Source organism: Balaenoptera acutorostrata, chromosome 13, assembly GCF_949987535.1.
Source record: "Balaenoptera acutorostrata chromosome 13, mBalAcu1.1, whole genome shotgun sequence".
Classification (NCBI taxonomy): domain Eukaryota; kingdom Metazoa; phylum Chordata; class Mammalia; order Artiodactyla; family Balaenopteridae; genus Balaenoptera; species Balaenoptera acutorostrata.
The window spans coordinates 28,360,687-28,378,802 of NC_080076.1; positions in this window are offsets into that span (position 1 = coordinate 28,360,687).

The window sequence follows — 18,116 nt, forward strand, 5'->3', positions numbered from 1 at the left end:
CAGTGGTTAAGAATACGCCTGCCAATGCAGGGGACACAGGTTCGAGCCCTGGTCCGGGAAGATCCCACATGCCGTGGAGCAACTAACCCCAAGTGCCACAACTGAGCCTGCGCTCCAGAGCCCACGTGCCACAACTATTGAAGCCCATGTGCCTAGAGCCCGTACTCTGCAACAAGAGAAGCCACTGCAATAAGAAGCATGCACACTGCAACAAAGAGTAGCCCCCGCTCACTGCAACTAGAGAAAGCCCGCACGCAGCAGTGAAGACCCAACACAGCCAAAAATAAATAAATAAATTTATTTTTAAAAAAAAACATCCTGCCACTCATTCATTCTCCAGCACTTTATGCACACATGCTTCACAGCCAAGCACCGTGCTAGCACTGAGGACACAAGACGCAGAAGCCCTTCCAGGTACAGCCCTCCCAATGTCACCTAACATTAGGAGCATGTAACAACATAATGGGAATGTGCACACAGAGTCATAATAGGAGCTGAGACCGGGAAGCTGCAAACTTGGCCTGTGCCCAGGGAGGACACACCTGGGAGGAGAACTCTGAACCAAGACTCTGAGAATGAAGAGAATTTGCAGCATAGAAAAGAGGAGGAAAGGCTTCTAGGCAGATGTCACAATGGAATCAAAAAGAGCCAAGCCATTCTGGGAATGAGTGGGCCCGGCCAGAGTCAGAATGCTCATTCGGGAGTGATGAGGGCAACAGTGAAATAGGAGTTTAGAAAAAAGAACAAAATCCCCAGGGAAGACTTATCTGTAATATGGCCTGAGATGGTTTTTTCTTTCTTTTTTTCTTGCTAGGGTCAGGGGTGGAGGTGCAATAAATAACCCTCTCTCTCCCTCTCCTCAAGTTTGGAACCAAAAAAAGCATAAAAGTTTGGAACCAATTGAGAAATAAGACACAGGCAACAGGTGAACATTTAAGTGTCAACCTTATGATAAATAAAAGCTAGATTGGAGGACACAGTTTAAATGTGCAGGCCCCACGGACTTCATGATATGTCACGGCCCCTGTCGACAGACTGGACAACCTCAGCCCTTCCCCCAAGTAGTGGATTTACTGCCTGGTGAGCAGCCCAGAATATACCCTCTCTGCAGTGGGGCAGGCCCTAAAGAGAGTGATATATTAATTCACTGGGACTGCCATAATGTAGTACCATAGATTGGTGACTTAACAGAAATGTATTTCCTCATAGTTCTAGAGTCTAGAATTCCAAGATCAAGGAGTCAGCTGGTTCGGTTTCTTCTGAGGCTTACAGTTGGCCTCCTCCCTGCTGTGTCTTCACATGGTCACCCCTCAGTCTGTATTGTCTGTGTCCTAATCTCCTCTTACAAGGACACCAATCATAGTACATTAGGGCCCAACCCAGCAACCCCGTTTTAACTTAATTATCTCTTTAAAGGCCCTATTTCCAAATACAGTCACATTCTGAAGTCCTGGGAGTTAGAGCTTCAACATATGGATTTGGGGGGAACACAATTCAGCCCATAACAGGTACACAGCTGGTTTTAGCCGAGCATGCTCAGGTCCTTCCCTCAAACTTTGCCGTCAGATGTCTTTCTTCCGAAGAGCGACACCGGGACTGTGGCTCACATGAAGTCCCCTCCGTGTGGACGCACAGGAGTGAGGAGCAGAGTTCCAGGTCACCCCCCACATCCCTCTGTGGGTGCTCACATTATTATTGTTTTCTGAAATAAAGGACTACATCACATCTATGTGGAAACCAAACTTTTCATAACACTTTCACATCAAAAACAAAGCATAAAACAAAGGTAGGAGAGTTTTCAGAAATCATCTAACCATACTCCCTCCTTTTACAGATGAAAGAACCCAGGCCTGGCTGGAGTCCAGCCAAGAGCCACACAATTAATTAGTGGTCACCTGTCTTCCAGCACTATCACATATCACACGTTCACTTGACTTTAAGGTCCCCAACACAAAACTTTCTTCCCTCTTTATATCCGCTTCTCTGCGGCACCTATCCTAAGGATCAGCACAACTGTTTGAAAAGCGAATTGAAGCAAAAGAGATTCTGAGTCGCTAACTGCTCTGAATGGACTCAAGTTGCTTGGCCTAAGAAGTGTGTTTGTTTGCATTTGCATTGCCCAGTCCTCAGCCTGGGTCCAATCTGGTAAGTGCTGAATTCACGTTAGCTGCATGCATGCATGAATGGCTGAAGAGCCAGGAGACTGGAGACAGGAAATGTCGTTTTTTCAGAAGTGGGTGAAGAGGGATTCTTCAAACAATAGAGCCCTGAACTTGGCATTGACCTGAGGCCTCTACTGGGCTTGTACTCTGGCACCTCTCCCCACTCTGCAGGGATCTTTCAAGGTCATCTTGGGTTCTTTCCTCTCCTCCAGCCCTATATCAAATTTGTTTCCAAGTTCTCTCATATCTCCTTCTTTTCCATCTCTGTTGCCATATCCTGGCCTAGGCCCTTATCGTATCACGCTGGTCTGGACTCACGTGTCTGGGCAGGGCTGAGCGCGGAGGCCTGCGAGGCAGCTAGGAGGCTATCTCAGCAGATCAGGCTGCAGTGGACGCTTGTTTTGTGTTGCCTCCCCCTCCTCGGCCTGTGCCTTCCTCCTTATCGTTTCCCCTCATATGTACCCCCTGCCTCCTCCTTCCAACCAGCTCCCCACTCCTCACCCTTTCAGGCTTTCTCCACCTCCTCACTCGTGCCCACCCTTCCCCCAACCCCTACTTCAGCTTTCAATTAACTAGATGTCCATAGAAAGATTCCAGCAAATTTATTCTCCCTAAAATAGAAGTGACCCATAACGAGGCTTAATGAGGTCATCCCCCAAGGAATTTAATAAGGGACCATCGCTTCAGCCAGTGAAATGAGAGTGTCAGCTGTGTCTTTGCAGGAGGGAAGGCCTCTGCTCCATCTCTGGGGCCCCTGTGACAGGAGGCAGGAGTGCGGAGAGCAGGGACACATGGCCAGTGGGCTCAGTGGGAGAACACGGAAGTTAAAGCTTATTCTCTTCAGAGGTTTGCCAAGAACTCACAGGAAACCTGACGCCCTCCCTGACTCAGGTCCCTGCGAGTTCCCCATCCTGAGGCCACCAGCCCAAGAGCTTTAGGTGTCTTGAGATGAAGATTGCTGGGAATGGACTTTTGCCCTTGCTAAACTGATAGGGATGGGGCAGTGTCCAGCATGTTGGAGCTTCCCTTACAGAGCCGGGAAAAGAGGATGTTTGTTGTTCCTGCTTTTGAAAGACGATTGCCTCTGCAGCCAGGAGTGGTGCCAGCTGTGGGCAGTGTCCAGCCTGGCAGGTGGGTCACCGGGGACTCAGGGGGAGTCCTCAGCTGTCTGCATTTTCTCTGCCTGTGCATTGTTTTGGAAACCACAGCCCCCTGCCCCACATCTGCTCACCCACTAAAGGACCATTATCCCTTCTGCCCAAACCAAAGCACCCAGCATCTCAGAGAGTCTCCAAAAGCTACAGCCGGAAAGACTCCTAGATGTGACCTTCGTCTACCCATTTCCCCAGTGTGCAGATGAGCAGCTGGGGCTCATGGAGGTTAAGGACTCTCTCTAATGTGCTAGTTCTCTGTGTTGCATAACCAACAACCACGATCTGGTGGATGAAGACAACACACACTTACTAGCTCAGTTTCCATGGGTCAGGAGTCTGAGCTTGACTTAGCTGGGTCCTCTGCTTCAGAGTTTTGATATGTTGCAATCAAGGTATCAACTGGGCTGCCATCTCATCAGAGTCTCAAGCGGGGAAAGATGTTTCCAGGCTCCCTCAGGCTATTGGCAGACTTCCTCTGCCTGCTGTTGCAGAACTGAGGTCTTTTTTTTCTCGCTGGTAGTCAGCCAAGTGCTCTCAGTGACTAAAATCTGCCCACAGTTCTTCGCCAGTGGCCTCTCCGTAGGCCCTCTCACAGCATGGCAAGTTCTTCAAAGCCGACACGTGAGGAGTCTTGGCCCCAGGGAGGGCCCAGTCCCTCTTTAAAAGCTTTTACCTGATTAAGTCAGGCCCACTTAGGATCATTTCCTCTCTGATTAAATAAAAATCAACTGATTTGGGATCTTAATTACATCCTCAAAATCTCTTCACCTTTGCCATATTCTATTAGTTAGAAGCAAGTCACAGGTCCTGCCCACACTCAAAGGGCATGGATCTTACAGGGCAGGAATAAATGCAGGAGACATGGAGCTTAGGGTCACCACATCACATGTCACATAGCTAGATAAAAGCATAAATAAGATATAGAACCTAGGTTTCATACAGAAACAGGTTTCAGGGGCCAGTTATGTTTCAGGATTCAGACTGTTCCAGATTTCAAAAAGACAATCAGCCACACCTTAGACTCACAACACCCACGGTGCAGTCTGGGACAGGACTCTAATCAAACACTGTAGATTTCTGCAGTGAAACATGATTACTCACACCAGGTGGTACATGTAGACCATAATTAGCTGCATGGTGGTTCAGATGTGGTTTTGCCACAAAATAAGTTCAGGTCAGATTGGGTTTTGCCAAACGAAGTATGAAAGGGTTTTAGGTTTCTAGAGCTTTGGGGCTTCGGAAATTCCAGTAAGGGATTGTAGACATCTAATCTAACTCATCTAACTCATTGAGTTCTTGCTCACACCAGATTTGGGCTAAGACTTGTGCATTCTCACAACCCTGTGGACGGAGAATATTTTTAAGATATTAACAATCTTCCTCCTTTTTCCTTCTTCTCATTCAAGTGGGCTCTGCATTCATTGACCTGGGGGGGGGGTTGTTACCAAATTGGTTGACTGGACCTGCTCTGGGGTCCCAGCCCAGGCTGAGACCCCTTGTCTCAACCAGGGAGGTTCTTTTTCCAATCGAATTTGTGCAGCCGATAACAAAACCGACGCTAAGACTGGAATAGCACAAGCTTTATTCAATGACCAAAGAATGGAGAGGCAGGAACCTAGTTCAGAAATCAACTTCTCAACCCAGTTAGGGCAGAGACACCAAATATACAGTATAGCGGGATCAAGTAAAAGGGAGGGATTTGGAAATAGCAGGAGGAATATTAATGAATTATCTGAGAACAAGGGTGTAATTTGGCCCTGGTACTGATACAACTCTCCTTTTCAGCCCTGGTATGGGCTTTTCCAGTAATTGTCATGGCAATTGTCAGTTGTCACCTGTGGGTGTGTCATTTAGTTGCTAATGCATTACGAAGAGCTATAGTTATTCCACCATTTTGGGCCTAGTTTGTTCGAACTGTTATTTTCTCTTCGCAGCTTTTTCCTAAAACTTAGATAAGAGCAATTGGTTTCTATTCGAGGGAGGGGCAGGGCTATGATTCTGGGGCAACAGTCTTGCTAACAGGGGGAGGCTGGGTGGGGAAGGAGCCTGAGAGTCTCTCCTGCTTCTCTGTTCCCAAAGCTGCTCCAGCCCCAGATGGGGAGGGGATGTGGGGCTCTGATAAACCACTTTGGACACAAGCAAAAACCAAAATAAGACAAATCAGTACACTGGAAACAGATGCCTCACCCTAGGCTACAGAGAGAACAGAGAAGAGTTGGAGCTCCTGGAAGCACAGCTATGCTGCCAGGACCCCACGGGTAAGGGCTCATGCTGCCCCTGGAGAAGCTGGGGCCTGGGTGCTCTGTGTGCTTCTCCGGGGGGCGTGGTGGGGGACTCCTGACTGGACTCTGTTTGGCTCCGGCTGTCCTTATTGCTGTCTCATAATGTTGTGCAAGTGAGGCCTTGCTCTGTAGCCAGAACGTCTGCTTTTCTCCCGCCCGATACAGACCGGGCAGCTGAAGAGCTAATGCTCAGTAAATGCTCACTCTTCAGGGAGGACTTGAAAGGTGATGGGGGTGGGAGGTGCTCTAGGCCTCTCCCTCCAGGGGTTCCTGTGCAGTTAACTTCCTCTGAAGTGTTTGGTTTGGGAGACCCTCTGATCCACTTCATTACAACCTGGGTCAGGTTTGGTTACATCATCCTTCACTCAAGGCGCCAGGGCCTCATGACAAATTGGTGCAATCTGCAGGCCTCAAGTGGGACAGTGCTGTGCTGTGTCCCAGTTGGAGTGAATCCCACCATGTGATTTTTGACTCTGGCCCCAGAACCCCAGGGCTAGCCTTTCAAGGAATGGGTTTGTCCGTCTTCTTTGCCTTTGAAAGTATTTTTAAAATATGACTGCCCCCTGGTGGCTAAAATTATATATGTAAATACCCAATGTCCTTCAAACACAATCCAGACAAGAGATTCCTGTCACAGGAATGAGAGAATTGCTGATCGGGTTACTGAGCTTGTTTGGGATTAGGGTAGGAGAGCAGAAGGGGACACCTTTTTCTGTGCTTGCTGGCACAAAAACCAGATCAGGCAGTTAATTGGATCTGGATCGTTTCGGCTATAAACTTCATGAGGGCTGGAAACCACCTCTGTTTGAGTTCGGTGTTTCATCCTAGTGTCTAGCAGAGTGTCTGGCACACAGTAAATGCTCAGAAACATACTGAATGAATGGATGAACTGCAGACCTGCCTCAAAGGGAGCAACCACAACCTCACTCATTTTTACCTTATTTTACTGCCTCTTCATAGATGCTGAAAAAGCATTTGAAAAAATTCACCATCTATTATTTATTTTTTAAAAACTCGATAATTTCAGAATAGAGGGACTTCCTTGACATGTTAATAAATAAATCTGAACCCAGGCTTAAAGGTAAAGCCCCTTTAGTAGAAGAATCTCCACTCAACTCAGGAACACAACAAAGCTGTTCCTTTTGGCAGGTTGTATTTTCCAAAGACGACCACAGTGATATCTTCCATGCCACATTCTCTTCTTAGAATGTAATCCTGACAATCCACCCACTGGCTAGGGAGTCTATGTCCCTTTCTCTTGACTCTGTGGGTGGACTTTTGATACAGTAATGATGGAAGTGAGGCTTTGTGACATTCAAAGTTGATCATAAGAATGCTATTACACTTCTGCTTGCTCTGTTAAAACGTTCACTCTTTTTTTTTTTTTTTTGGCTGCGTTGGGTCTTCGTTGCTGCACATGGGCTTTCTCTAGATGCGGTGAGCGGGGGCTACTCTTCCTTGCAGTGTGCGGGCTTCTCATTGCGGTGGCTTCTCTTGCTGCGGAACACAGGCTCTAGGCATGCGGGCTTCAGTGGTTGTGGCTTGCAGGCTCTAGAGCTCAGGTTTAGTTGCTCCACGGCATGTGGGATCTTCCCGGACCAGGGATCGAACCCGTGTCCCCTGCATTGGCAGGCAGATTCCCAACCACTGCTCCACCAGGGAAACCCAAAGTGTTCACTCTTAAAAGCCAGCTATCATATTGGAAAGAAGCCCAAACCAGCCATCATGAAGAGACCACACAGAGAGGTCATGTGTAAGTGTTTTAGCCAGAGGCTGACAGCTTGAGACCCAGCCCAAAGCCAGCAAAAACTGCCAGGCCAGTGACTGAAGACATCTCTGGTGATTCTACCCCTCAGCTCTTTAACCATCCCCAGCCTTTAAATCTTCCCAACTTGAGGCTCCAGATAGTAAGGAGCAAAGATGAAAAATGCTCACGGTGCCCTGCCCAGATTTCTCACCCACAGAATCCATGATTGTTTTATGCCGTTTGGGATAGTTCATTACACATTAACAATTACTAAAACTTTTGCTGTTACTACTGTTACCACGTTGGTATGATAGTACTTCCTGAGAAAAAAATTAGAAGAACCAAAATTGATAAGGAGGAAGTAAATTTATCATTATTTGCATGTGAAATAATTACATATCTGGAAAAGCCAAGAGATTCAACTGAAAAAGTATTAGAACAATGAGAGAATTCAATAAGGGACTAGGTTCAAAACTTAATTTCTTTCTTTTTTTTTTTTGGCCGCACCACTCGGCATGCAGAATTTCCCCAACCAGGCACTGAAACCATGCCCCCTGCAGTGGAAGCGTGGAGTCTTAACCACTGGACAACCAGGGAAGTCCAAAACCTAATTTCTTTCTATTTTTACCTGCATAAATGACCAAAGTTGTGACTCCCATTGTCAAGATTTCTGTAACGTTGGCTACTCACAATTGGAGTTCTGATTTAGAGACATTATCAGTGGAGAATACACACTGGTTGCCAGTTTAGCAAATAAAATAAAAGACACCCCGTTAACTTTGAATATCAGATAAACAACAAAGAAAGTTTTAGCATAACTGTGCCTCATGAGTTCTATTTGTTAGAAGGAAGTCATTAAGCTCAGCCCACACTCAGAGGGAGGGGTGTAGACAACACAGAGGATTCCAGAAGGCAGGGGTCGTTGGGGCCATCCAGAGGCTGCTGTCATACCCTCCTTAGTAAATTTTCCTGAGAAATCCATTTTATTCCAAATAGACACTGTTGCTCAGAGAGCAAGACTGGGTACCTCCCCTCCAGAATTTCTTCCTTGGGCAATGATTTTATTAGATGAACCAAGGGCTCAGAGGTTTTCCCACTAGGTTTTCATCTAGCCAGTGTTGAAGTGAATGGGTGTCTTATTACTGGCGTCCTATGTGAATAATAAAATGGAAGATGAAAGATGAATTACAGTGTTTGCACTTTATATGTTCAAAGTGTTGCTGAGGTCTGTAAGTTATAAATATATGTACTGATGTATGTATTACCTCACAGCCCAGTTGATATCAGGATTGTGAGATGATGTTTGCTTCCTATAAAAGGATTTGAACTGAGGTGGTAAATGTGACTGATGTGTTCAAGAAAAGACAAAATGGAGAACTTCACCAGAGAACTGGAAGTTACATGTTTTTTAAAAAGAACAAAATGGAAATTATAAACTGAAAAATACAGTAACTGAGCTTAATGAAATAGATGTGTCTAACAGCAGATTGAGAACAAGATTAGTAATATGGAAGATCGGTTAGTAAAAATATCCATACTGAAGGAGAGAAAAAAGATGGAAAAAAAATTGAAAGAAAAAAAAGAATGGAAAATACAGAAAAGCATGTAAGATATATGAGCTACAGTGAGACAGTCTAACATCTAGGTAATTGGGATTACCAGAAAGGGAAGAGAAAATGAAGCAGAAGCAGTACTTGAAGACACAATGGTTGAATTTTCCCAAATAGATGAAAAATATCAAGCCACTAATACAAGAAGTTCTATGATCCCTAATTAAGAGAAGTTCAAAGAAAAACACACTTAGAACATCATGGGATTGCTGAGAACCAAAAGCAGTCACAGAAAAAATACACACATTACTTTCAAATGAACAATGTTAACACAGGTGACTTCTTAGCAGAAATGTGTGTACAGACTCAGGGGGTCCCCCGTGATCCTTGCCTCCTGGTGTTCACATCCTTGTGTCATCCACCCTTGAGTATGGGCAGGGCCTGTGACTTGCTTCTAACCAATAGAATAAGGCAAAGGTGACAAGATGTACATGATTACGTGTGTGAGTACATTATGTTAATTATGAGATTGCATGATTATATTACATAAGATCATGGTGCCCCTCTTACTGAGGTCTTATCACCCTTGCTGGCTTTGAGAAGTAAGTGGCCATGTTGGGGAATCTCACTTGGCAAGGGACTTTGGGTGGCCTCAGCTAGTAGCTAGCAAGAAACTGCTGCCTGTATGCCTACAACCTCAAGGAACTGAATTCGGCTAACAAACTAAATGAACAGGGAAGTGGATCCTTTTCCTAGTCAAGCCCCAGAAGAGAACCCAGTCCTGACCAACACCTTAATTGTAGCCCTGTCAAGGACACAAATAAGCTGTGTCCAGATGCCTGACCCCCAGAAACTGTGAGATAATAAATGTGTTTTGTTTTAAGATGCTAAGTTAGCTGTAATATTGTTACACAGCAATAGAAAACAAATACATGATGGAAGTAAGGAAATACTTGAATTATATATTTAAAGAGTTAAGGGACTTCCCTGGTGGTCCAGTGGTTAAGAATCTGCCTTCCAATGCAGGGGATGCAGGTTCGATCTCTGGTTGGGGAACTAAGAGCCCACATGCCTCGGGGCAACGAAGCGGCTCAGTCAGCCAACTACACAGCCCACGCACCCTGGAGCCTGTGTGCCACAGCTAGAGAGAAACCCATGTGCCACAACAAAGAGCCCATGCGCCGCAACGAAAGATCCCTCGATGCAGCCAAAAATAAATAATTAAATATTTTTAAAAAAACAAACAAAAAATAAAGTGTTAAAAGAAAATAACTGCCAACCTATAACTATAAACCCAGTGAAAACAGCTTTTAAAATGAAGGTGAAAAGCACTAATGAAAAGAGAAAGATTGATAAACTGGATATTAACATTAATTCTGTTCATCAAAAGCTGCTATTAAATGAGTAAAGCGACAAGTCCCAGAATGAGAGGAGATATATGCAATACTTATACCTGATAAAAAAACTCATATCCAGGGCTTCCCTGGTGGCGCAGTGGTTGAGAATCCGCCTGCCAATGCAGGGGACACGGGTTCGAGCCCTGGTCTGGGAAGGTCCCACATGCCGCGGAGCAACTGGGCCCGTGAGCCACAACTACTGAGCCTGTGCGTCTGGAGCCTGTGCTCCGCAACAAGAGAGGCCGCGATGAGAGGCCCACGCACCGTGATGAAGAGTGGCCCCCGCTCGCCTCAACTAGAGAAAGCCCTCGCACAGAAACGAAGACCCAACACAGCCAAAAATAAATAAATAAATACATAAATTTATTAAAAAAACAAACAAACTCATATCCAGAAGATATAAATTACTCTTACATATCAATAAGAAAAAGGCAAACAGCCTAACAGAAAAATGGGCAAAAGACTAAACAGGCAATTCACAAAATAAAGTACCCAAATAGCCAACAAGCATGTGAAAATGTTTCACTCTCAGTAGTCATCAAGAAATTGCAAATTAACACTACAGGGGGGATAATACCACCCAAAAAATGGTCTAAATTTTTTTTAATGATAATACCAAGGATTTATGAAGATGTGGAGCAACTGGAACTCACACACAGCTGGTGAGAATGTAAATTAATACAATCATTTTGGGATTGTTTTCTCAGTATTTTCTAAATTTGAACATATCAAATGTTCAAAGTGTATTCTTCACATGTTCAAGGTGTATTCTTCACATACATTCAAACATATGTGCACCAAAAGACATGTATGAGAACATACATAGCAACTTTATTCATAAGAACCCCAAATGGAAGCAACACAAACGTCCATCCACAGTAGAATGGATAAATAAAACAATGAAGTATTCTCAAGTAGGGCACGGATAATTCTTTTGGACCAGATAATTCTTTGTTGTGAAGACTGTAGTATATTTAACAGCACCCCTGGCCTTTGCCCACTAGATGACAGTAGCACTCTCCTAGTTGTGACAACCAAAAATGTCTACAACTATTGCCAAATGTCTCCTAGGGGGATTATTACCACCCCCCCCCCCAATTGAGAATCACTGCTCTAAAGCAATCAAAATAAGCAAACTTCTGCAATATGTGACATTGTAGACAAAGGTCAAATATATAATGTGTGAAAACAGCTAGACACAAGTACATGCAGTATGATTTCACTTAAAGTTCTAAGACAGGGTGAATTAATCTGCGTGACAGAAGTTGGGATTTTCATTACCTTTGTGAGAGTAATGACTGGAACAGGGCATATGGAAGTGGTCCCTTGGTGATATTCTATACACAACCTAATCTGGGTGATGTGCACATGGGTGTGTTCACCTTGTGAAAATTCATCAAGCTATATACCCTTATGATTTTGCTATATGTGCTCTCCTTCAAAAAAAAGTTACTTAGTGTTTCCCTGGTGGCGCAGAGGTTAAGAATCCGCCTGCCAATGCAGGGGACACGGGTTCGAGCCCTGGTCTGGGAAGATCTCACATGCCGCGGAGCAACTAAGCCCGTGAGCCACAACTACTGAGCCTGCGCTCTAGAGCCCGTGAGCCTCAACTACTGAAGCTCGCATGCCTAGAGCCCGTGCTCCACAATGAGAAGCCACCGCAATGAGAAGCCCGCGAACCGCAACAAAGAGTAGCCCCGCTCGCCGCAACTAGAGAAAGCCCGCGCGCAGCAACAAAGACCCAACTCAGCCAAAAATAAATAATTAATTTTTTTAAAAAGTTACTTAAGAATAATACATATTTGTAAACCTAGAGTTGAAGGGAGAAATAATTCTTTAAAAGAGTTACTTTAGGGTTTCCCTGGTGACGCAGTTGAGAATCTGCTTGCCAATGCAGGGAACACAGGTTCGAGCCCTGGTCTGGGAAGATCCCACATGCCGTGGAGCAACTGGGCCCGTGAGCCACAACTACTGAGCCTGCGCGTCTGGAGCCTGTGCTCTGCAACAAGAGAGGCCGCGATAGTGAGAGGCCTGCGCACTGCGATGAAGAGTGGCCCCTGCTTGCCACAACTAGAGAAAGCCCTCGCACAGAAACGAAGACCCAACACAGCCATAAATAAGTAAATTAATTAACTTAAAAAAAAAAGTTACTTTATTTACTTATTTATTTATTTTTAGGTCACATGTAATGCCCAAATTTATTTCTCTCCCAGTATTCTAGATTATATTGCACCAAAAACTTTGAACTAAATTTACATGAGTTTGTACCTACTATTATCTATGGTCTATACCTTTCATTAATGATGTTTTCACATTTACAAAATTCCAAATTTATGTGCTTTTTTCTTATAATCATCTCCCCTCTAATAATTTCATCATTACTACTCATCCACAGTTCTGTGACTTGCTTACTCATTCATTTCACATTTATTTCTAAAAGATTTACTTTAGAAGTACAAACAGGGGCTTCCCTGGTGGCACAGTGGTTAAGAATCCGCCTGCCAATACAGGGGACATGGGTTTGAGTCCTGGTCCGGGAAGATCCCACATGCTGCAGAGCAACTAAGCCCGTGTGCCACAACTACTGAGCCTGTACTCTAGAGCCTGCGAGCCACAAATACTGAGCCTGCGTGCCACAAATACTGAGCCCACAAATACTGAAGCCCACATGCCTAGAGCCCGTGCTCCACAACAAGAGAAGCCACTGCAATGAGAAACCCACGCACCGCAATGAAGACCCAATGCAGCCATAAATAAATAAATAAATAAACAAACAAATAAATAAATACAAACAGAAGGGAGCTCGACGTCTCAAATTGGAAGAGAAAGAATAATTGAGCTTTGTTAGAACAAAAATGGCAGAAAGAGAAGTGACAAAGCTGAATAAAAAGAAAGGAAATCTTACTTCCACAAAGAGGAAAATGGGAGCTAAAAGAAAATTCAACCCAGGACTGGTAGGTAAAAGAATTTTGTGTGTAATTAGGGTGGGTAACTAGAAGTCCCTACTTATTAATCCTCATTCTCACTCTTTCTTAACTAATAGAAACCCAAATTTATTCTGTGCAACAATGTGCCCATGAAAATACTACATTTTCCAGCCCCATACCCTTTGCAGGTAGGATTGTCCAAAGTGATGAAGACATGAAAGTTGGTGCTACAGCAGCCATCATATGACTGTGAGGTGACCTTGAGGATAGAAACCAGTGCTAAAACCATGCGAACCACAAAGAAGGAGCCGATTTCCCTGATGACTAGAGAAGTCCCCATCTCTACCTTGAACTGCCTGCTTCTGGCATTTTACAAGAAGGAGACAAGCCATTTCTTTGCGTTTTTTGTTATATGCAGCTAAATGCAATTCAAAACCGACACAATGGCTCAGAGGGACCTGCTGGCCGATAGAGAGCATTTGGTACTACAGTATAAACTTGTGCTAATGATCCTTGGCAGCATTAGAGCAGTGGCCCCTAACAAAGGAACAGGGGATGGGACAGGGGCAACAAAGTCATCAAAAGGACCCAGAATCTATACATACACACAGAAAAACCTTCAGGCTGAATATATACCATATCTCACACACATATATGACAACTATTTTTCAAATATCTAGAGCTGCTGTTTGATGAATAAGTTCAAATTGATATAAAAAGTCTTAATTTCTGAATAATATTAGCTTTTTGTTATTGTATACTTTCTCAATCATTGGTTACTAATTTTACAACACTAAAGGGGGAGGGAATATCTGATAATTTTTCATGTTTATAAAGTATTTTGAATTGGAGCCATCTGAAAGTCATAAAGTATAATATATCTGTACATTGAAATACTACAGTGTTATGAAGAATATAAAAATATATGGGGACTTCCCTGGTGGTCCAGTGGCTAAGACTCTGAGCTACCAATGCTGGGGGCCCGGGTTCAATCCCTGGCCAGGGAACTAGATCCCACATGCTGCAACTAAGAGTTTGCATGCCACAAATAAATATCCCACATGCCCCAACTAAGACCCGATGCAGCCAAATAAATAAATATTAAAAAAAATATATGTGTACATGTTGGATTTGCATAGATAAAAGTCTAGAATGATTCACTCTAATGATAGTAGAGAATAAGTAGTCAGTTACTCTTGGGAAGTAGAAGTGGGGCTAGGAGTAGGAAAGAGCTTAGACTCCAAATTTTATATACTTTTTAATTGTTGGAATTATTTGTATTAAACAGGTATTACTTTTGTGGTTACAAGTAGTTTGGAGTTTTTTGTTATTTTCTTAAGGAAATTTTTTTTTCCTAACATTTGAGGAGCTTGGGCATCCCCAGTCTAGATTTCTAAAGTAGTTAAAAGCTAAGCAGGGAGGGCTTCACTGGTGGCGCAGTGGTTAAGAATCTGCCTGCTGGTGCAGGGGACATGGGTTCGAGCCCTGGTCCGGGAAGATCCCACATGCCGTGGAGCAACTAAGCCCTGCACCACAACTACTGAGCCCGCATGCCACAACTACTGAAACCCGTGCACCCAACGAAGAGTAGCCCCCGCTCGATGCAACTAAAGAAAACCCGCGTGCAGCAACGAATAAATAACTAAATAAATTTATTAAAAAAAAAAAAGAAAGCTAAGCAGGGAAATTGAGACTTATTACGGTTTAGCCAAAAGTAGGTGATACAGAGGAAAGATCTTTGGGTTGGGAAATAAGCAATCTGGGTTCCCATCCCAACTCGGTCAGTGACTGGGTGTGACATCTGGGCAGTCATTTTATTTCTTTGGGCCTCAATTTCCTCGTCTATAAGACTAAAATTTGGACTGAACAATCACTTCCAGTCTGATATTCTGTGAATGTATAAGCTGCCTCTCTGAGATTGAGGGGAAGTTCTTATTTATCTTTGTGGCCTCAGTACCCAACACATAGTATTTAATAAAATTTGTTAATAAATAAGTGAAAGAACAAATAACAGGGCAGGTAGGGCGACTATTATATCCTTTCGATACCTAAGTTTACATGATGTCTTTAAGGTCACATTGCTAGGTAGTATAAGAGCCAGGTTTTATGCTCAGTGTCTGAACATGCTGTGGAAAATACAGCAATTCTCCCTCCCAACGCAGTGGAGGCAGGCTGTCAGCCCACAACTGTTGCTGCAGAATTAAAAGAAAACTGTAAGTATGAGATCTGAGCACTGTAAGATAAACCTGAAAACATAAACCTGCACAATGTGAGAGGAAGCTGTGCTAATAAGAGAAGGACATCCATGCATCACAGTACTAAATAAAGCTGGCAGAGCAGCCTTTTTGAGTGGCGTGTCCTCAAAGCCCGGGCATCAGCAGTCCTGGCACAGGGTCAGAGCCAGACTGTGGTGAGCCAGCTGTCACGTGCTCCTGTGATAACTCACAAGAAAAAGTTCCCCTGGCAACCAAACAGGCTCCAAGGACATCCACACACAATCCTCAGTCTTCTCTTAAAATAGCTTCAGACACATTCGATGAGGAGCATCTTTTCATTCAAGCTGCACTTCTTACCCAACATTGTTTCACATGCTTCCCAAGGAGCAGAAGCTGTAATAGCTAATCCCATTCTGCTGGTAACTCAAGCCCCTGCCAAGGTCATGAGTTCTTAATTTAGTATAGGCAAAGGCGAATCTATTGACAGTACAGCACCTCCCCCTCCCCCACCCACAGGGCAGAACTTTGGGCAAAGGATAGTGACTCTGCAGGGCTTGGACCTATATATGCAATGGTCCCTAGGTCTGTGCCACCCTGACTGGACTCGCTCAGACAGCTGAATTGGAGTGGGGGGAGTTTCATAGACTTAGAAATGCGGGTCTAATGAAACAGTAAAGGCAAAATGGTCAGAATCAGATATCAAAAACTGGATTAAGACAGACACAGCTACATACAATGTATGATCTTGGATTGGAAAAACAATTGTTACGAAGCACTTTGAGACAATTGGAGGAATTTGAGTATGGACTATATATTAGATAATAAAATTTTATCAATGTTAAATTTCCTAAATTTGATCATTTTGCTGTGATTATCCAACAGTGTCTTTGTTCATTGGAGATAAATGCAGAAGTATGTCGGGGTAGGGCTGTGGTTCTCATAGACAGACATGCAGTCAGACAAAACTACAGACTACAGACAAAAGAACAGAGGTCCCTCTCACACACACACACCCATACATATGGGTATATTTGATATTTCCAAGAAATATGCAGGTTAGAGACCTAGAAATGGAATTAGAGCAAGAAGGTTTAATTAGGGGCTGCTTTAGATGCTTGCTTGCCCACACCTCACATCCCTCCTGGCATATCTACAAATGGACGGACTGTCAGCCTGAGCCATTCCCCTGACTCCTCCATGACCTAGTCTACTTCTCTTTGCCCTCTGGACCCAGGTTTACTGGCTTCCTAGACCAGCCCTTTTTTAAAACTCCCAATCCTACTGGAACAAGTAACCAAAGGGGATTCACTTCAGATTCTGGAAATAGAGGATATAAACAACAATGCTATATCTATACACTTAAAAATTTAGACAAGTGACTTCCGTGGTGGTCCAGTGGTTAAGACTCCACGCTTCCAATGCAGGGGACGCGGGTTTGATCCCTGGTTGGGGAACTAAGATCCCACATTCTGCGCGGTGTGGCCAAAAAAAAAAAAAAAAAAAAAAAATGTAGATGACGCAGCAGATTTCTAGTTTGTTTTATTTTTTTACAGAACCAACTCTTGGCTTTGTTGATCCTCTCTATTGTATTTATTTTGTTTTATTAATTTTTGCTCATATCTTCATTATTTCCTCCTGCTAGTTTCTTTGGGTTTATTTTGCTCTTCTTTTCCTACCTTTCTGGCATGGATGCTCACTTTACTAACTCCATTTGTGAATAAAAATGGTTTTACTTCTTCCTTTTTAATCTGTATACCTTCTCTTCAGAAGCTTTATTGAGATATAATTCACTTACCGTACAATTCACCCATTTAAAGTGTATATAGGACTTCCCTGGTGGCACAGTGGTTAAGAATCCACCTGCCAATGCAGGGGACATGGGTTCGAGCCCTGGTCTGGGAAGATCCCACATGCCGCGGAGCAACTAAGACTGTATGCCACAACTACTGAAGCCTGCGCACCCTAGAGCCTGCGTGCCACAACTACTGAAGCCCAGGCACCTTAGAGCCCGTGAGCCACAACTACTGAGCCCGTGTGCTGTAACTACTGAAGCCCATGCGCCTAGAGCCCGTGCTCCACAACAAGAGAAGCCACTGCAATGAGAAACCCTTGCACTGCAACAAAGAGTAGCCCCTGCTTGCTGCAACTAGAGAAAGTCCCCGCGCAGCAACAAAGACCCAATGCAGCCAATACTACTACTACTACTAATAGCTATCTTTAAAAATATTAAGTGTATATAATTCAATGGTTTTCAATGTATTCACAGACATTTGCAACCATTACTTCAAAAGGAACTCTGTACCCTTTAGCTATTACCCCCTATCCCTCATCCTTCAGTCATCAATTTGCTTTCTATCTCTGTATTTCTGGACATTTCATATGAATGGAATCCTACAATATGTGATTTTTTGTGACTGGCTTCTTTCCCTTAGCATATGGTTTCAAGTTTCATCCATGTTGTAGCATGTCTGGGTACTTCATTCCTTTTTATGACTACATAATATTCCATTGTATGGCTATACCACATCGTTTTGGGCATTCGGATTGTTATGAATAATGCTGCTGCAAACATTCATGCATTAATTTTTGTATGCACATGTGTTTTCATTTCTCTTGGGTATACAGCTGGGAGTTGAGTTGCTGGGTCAGACGGTAACTCGATATTTAGTAATTTGAGACCC